Source organism: Salmo salar, unplaced genomic scaffold (genome assembly GCF_965601325.2).
Source record: "Salmo salar unplaced genomic scaffold, fSalSal1 ptg000357l, whole genome shotgun sequence".
Lineage (NCBI taxonomy): Eukaryota > Metazoa > Chordata > Actinopteri > Salmoniformes > Salmonidae > Salmo > Salmo salar.
This window is the reverse complement of record NW_027675358.1, coordinates 174743-180000: the sequence shown is the minus strand read 5'-3', so window position 1 is coordinate 180000 and position 5258 is coordinate 174743.

Sequence of the window (5258 nt, the reverse complement as noted above, 5' to 3'; positions counted from 1 at the left end):
TAACTTATTGTTCTGACTCCCCTCATTGGTCTCTGCTCTTCTCCCAGATTCCTGTCAGCTCACACTGGACCCAAACACAGCACACACACTCCTCTCTCTGTCTGAAGGGAACAGAAAGGTGACCTGTACAGACCAAGACCAACCATATCCTGGTCATCCAGACAGATTCACCAACTGGTCTCAGGTTCTGTGTAGAGAGGGTCTGTCTGGACGCTGTTACTGGGAGGTGGAGTGGACTGGGGGGTGGGTTATTACAGCAGTCTCATATAAAGACATCAGCAGAACAGGGTCAGATGGTGGATTTGGATACAATAACAAGTCCTGGAGTTTACAGCGCTATAGAGGTGATTATTGTTTCATACACAATAATGTTGTGACTAAAGTATCAGGCCCTCAGTCCTCCAGAGTAGGAGTGTACCTGGATCACAAGGCAGGTACTCTGTCCTTCTACAGTGTCTCTGACACAATGACCCTCCTCCACAGAGTCCAGACCACATTCACTCAGCCCCTCTATCCTGGGTTTAGTCTCTGTTATAATAGTACTGCTGAGCTGGTTAAACTGTAGTAGGGTCCACATAGATACTAGTCATGCTGGTGTAGTCTATATCTGAGCTGGTTAAACTGTAGTAGGGTCCACATAGATACTAGTCACGCTGGTGTAGTCTATAGCTGAGCTGGTTAAACTGTAGTAGGGTCCACATAGATACTAGTCATGCTGGTGTAGTCTATAGCTGAGCTGGTTAAACTGTAGTAGGGTCCACATAGATACTAGTCATGCTGGTGTAGTCTATAGCTGAGCTGGTTAAACTGTAGTAGGATCCACATAGATACTAGTCATGCTGGTGTAGTCTATAGCTGAGCTGGTTAAACTGTAGTAGGGTCCACATAGATACTAGTCATGCTGGTGTAGTCTATAGCTGAGCTGGTTAAACTGTAGTAGGGTCCACATAGATACTAGTCATGCTGGTGTAGTCTATAGCTGAGCTGGTTAAACTGTAGTAGGGTCCACATAGATACTAGTCATGCTGGTGTAGTCTATAGCTGAGCTGGTTAAACTGTAGTAGGGTCCACATAGATACTAGTCATGCTGGTGTAGTCTATAGCTGAGCTGGTTAAACTATAGTAGGGTCCACATAGATACTAGTCATGCTGGTGTAGTCTATAGCTGAGCTGGTTAAACTGTAGTAGGGTCCACATAGATACTAGTCATGCTGGTGTAGTCTATAGCTGAGCTGGTTAAACTGTAGTAGGGTCCACATAGATACTAGTCATGCTGGTGTAGTCTATAGCTGAGCTGGTTAAACTGTAGTAGGGTCCACATAGATACTAGTCATGCTGGTGTAGTCTATAGCTGAGCTGGTTAAACTGTAGTAGGGTCCACATAGATACTAGTCATGCTGGTGTAGTCTATAGCTGAGCTGGTTAAACTGTAGTAGGGTCCACATAGATACTAGTCATGCTGGTGTAGTCTATAGCTGAGCTGGTTAAACTGTAGTAGGATCCACATAGATACTAGTCATGCTGGTGTAGTCTATAGCTGAGCTGGTTAAACTGTAGTAGGGTCCACATAGATACTAGTCATGCTGGTGTAGTCTATAGCTGAGCTGGTTAAACTGTAGTAGGATCCACATAGATACTAGTCATGCTGGTGTAGTCTATAGCTGAGCTGGTTAAACTGTAGTAGGGCCCACATAGATACTAGTCATGCTGGTGTAGTCTATAGCTGAGCTGGTTTAAACTGTAGTAGGGTCCACATAGATACTAGTCATGCTGGTGTAGTCTATAGCTGAGCTGGTTAAACTGTAGTAGGGTCCCACATAGATACTAGTCATGCTGGTGTAGTCTATAGCTGAGCTGGTTAAACTGTAGTAGGGTCCACATAGATACTAGTCATGCTGGTGTAGTCTATAGCTGAGCTGGTTAAACTGTAGTAGTGGTCCACATAGATACTAGTCATGCTGGTGTAGTCTATAGCTGAGCTGGTTAAACTGTAGTAGGGTCCACATAGATACTAGTCATGCTGGTGTAGTCTATAGCTGAGCTGGTTAAACTGTAGTAGGGTCCACATAGATACTAGTCATGCTGGTGTAGTCTATAGCTGAGCTGGTTAAACTGTAGTAGGGTCCACATAGATACTAGTCATGCTGGTGTAGTCTATAGCTGAGCTGGTTAAACTGTAGTAGGGTCCACATAGATACTAGTCATGCTGGTGTAGTCTATAGCTGAGCTGGTTAAACTGTAGTAGGGTCCACATAGATACTAGTCATGCTGGTGTAGTCTATAGCTGAGCTGGTTAAACTGTAGTAGGGTCCACATAGATACTAGTCATGCTGGTGTAGTCTATAGCTGAGCTGGTTAAAACTGTAGTAGGGTCCACATAGATACTAGTCGTGCTGGTGTAGTCTATAGCTGAGCTGGTTAAACTGTAGTAGGGTCCACATAGATACTAGTCATGCTGGTGTAGTCTATAGCTGAGCTGGTTAAACTGTAGTAGGGTCCACATAGATACTAGTCATGCTGGTGTAGTCTATAGCTGAGCTGGTTAAACTGTAGTAGGGTCCACATAGATACTAGTCATGCTGGTGTAGTCTATAGCTGAGCTGGTTAAACTGTAGTAGGGTCCACATAGATACTAGTCATGCTGGTGTAGTCTATAGCTGAGCTGGTTAAACTGTAGTAGGGTCCACATAGATACTAGTCATGCTGGTGTAGTCTATAGCTGAGCTGGTTAAACTGTAGTAGGGTCCACATAGATACTAGTCATGCTGGTGTAGTCTATAGCTGAGCTGGTTAAACTGTAGTAGGGTCCACATAGATACTAGTCATGCTGGTGTAGTCTATAGCTGAGCTGGTTAAACTGTAGTAGGGTCCACATAGATACTAGTCATGCTGGTGTAGTCTATAGCTGAGCTGGTTAAACTGTAGTAGGGTCCACATAGATACTAGTCATGCTGGTGTAGTCTATAGCTGAGCTGGTTAAACTGTAGTAGGGTCCACATAGATACTAGTCATGCTGGTGTAGTCTATAGCTGAGCTGGTTAAACTGTAGTAGGGTCCACATAGATACTAGTCATGCTGGTGTAGTCTATAGCTGAGCTGGTTAAACTGTAGTAGGGTCCACATAGATACTAGTCATGCTGGTGTAGTCTATAGCTGAGCTGGTTAAACTGTAGTAGGGTCCACATAGATACTAGTCATGCTGGTGTAGTCTATAGCTGAGCTGGTTAAACTGTAGTAGGGTCCACATAGATACTAGTCATGCTGGTGTAGTCTATAGCTGAGCTGGTTAAACTGTAGTAGGGTCCACATAGATACTAGTCATGCTGGTGTAGTCTATAGCTGAGCTGGTTAAACTGTAGTAGGGTCCACATAGATACTAGTCATGCTGGTGTAGTCTATAGCTGAGCTGGTTAAACTGTAGTAGGGTCCACATAGATACTAGTCATGCTGGTGTAGTCTATAGCTGAGCTGGTTAAACTGTAGTAGGGTCCACATAGATACTAGTCATGCTGGTGTAGTCTATAGCTGAGCTGGTTAAACTGTAGTAGGGTCCACATAGATACTAGTCATGCCGGTGTAGTCTATAGCTGAGCTGGTTAAACTGTAGTAGGGTCCACATAGATACTAGTCACGCTGGTGTAGTCTATAGCTGAGCTGGTTAAACTGTAGTAGGGTCCACATAGATACTAGTCATGCTGGTGTAGTCTATAGCTGAGCTGGTTAAACTGTAGTAGGGTCCACATAGATACTAGTCATGCTGGTGTAGTCTATAGCTGAGCTGGTTAAACTGTAGTAGGGTCCACATAGATACTAGTCATGCTGGTGTAGTCTATAGCTGAGCTGGTTAAACTGTAGTAGGGTCCACATAGATACTAGTCAGCTGGTGTAGTCTATAGCTGAGCTGGTTAAACTGTAGTAGGGTCCACATAGATACTAGTCATGCTGGTGTAGTCTATAGCTGAGCTGGTTAAACTGTAGTAGGGTCCACATAGATACTAGTCATGCTGGTGTAGTCTATAGCTGAGCTGGTTAAACTGTAGTAGGGTCCACATAGATACTAGTCATGCTGGTGTAGTCTATAGCTGAGCTGGTTAAACTGTAGTAGGGTCCACATAGATACTAGTCATGCTGGTGTAGTCTATAGCTGAGCTGGTTAAACTGTAGTAGGGTCCACATAGATACTAGTCATGCTGGTGTAGTCTATAGCTGAGCTGGTTAAACTGTAGTAGGGTCCACATAGATACTAGTCATGCTGGTGTACTCTATAGCTGAGCTGGTTAAACTGTAGTAGGGTCCACATAGATACTAGTCATGCTGGTGTAGTCTATAGCTGAGCTGGTTAAACTGTAGTAGGGTCCACATAGATACTAGTCAAGCTGGTGTAGTCTATAGCTGAGCTGGTTAAACTGTAGTAGGGTCCACATAGATACTAGTCATGCTGGTGTAGTCTATAGCTGAGCTGGTTAAACTGTAGTAGGGTCCACATAGATACTAGTCATGCTGGTGTAGTCTATAGCTGAGCTGGTTAAACTGTAGTAGGGTCCACATAGATACTAGTCATGCTGGTGTAGTCTATAGCTGAGCTGGTTAAACTGTAGTAGGGTCCACATAGATACTAGTCATGCTGGTGTAGTCTATAGCTGAGCTGGTTAAACTGTAGTAGGGTCCACATAGATACTAGTCATGCTGGTGTAGTCTATAGCTGAGCTGGTTAAACTGTAGTAGGGTCCACATAGATACTAGTCATGCTGGTGTAGTCTATAGCTGAGCTGGTTAAACTGTAGTAGGGTCCACATAGATACTAGTCATGCTGGTGTAGTCTATAGCTGAGCTGGTTAAACTGTAGTAGGGTCCACATAGATACTAGTCATGCTGGTGTAGTCTATAGCTGAGCTGGTTAAACTGTAGTAGGGTCCACATAGATACTAGTCATGCTGGTGTAGTCTATAGCTGAGCTGGTTAAACTGTAGTAGGGTCCACATAGATACTAGTCATGCTGGTGTAGTCTATAGCTGAGCTGGTTAAACTGTAGTAGGGCCCACATAGATACTAGTCATGCTGGTGTAGTCTATAGCTGAGCTGGTTAAACTGTAGTAGGGTCCACATAGATACTAGTCATGCTGGTGTAGTCTATAGCTGAGCTGGTTAAACTGTAGTAGGGTCCACATAGATACTAGTCATGCTGGTGTAGTCTATAGCTGAGCTGGTTAAACTGTAGTAGGGTCCACATAGATACTAGTCATGCTGGTGTAGTCTAT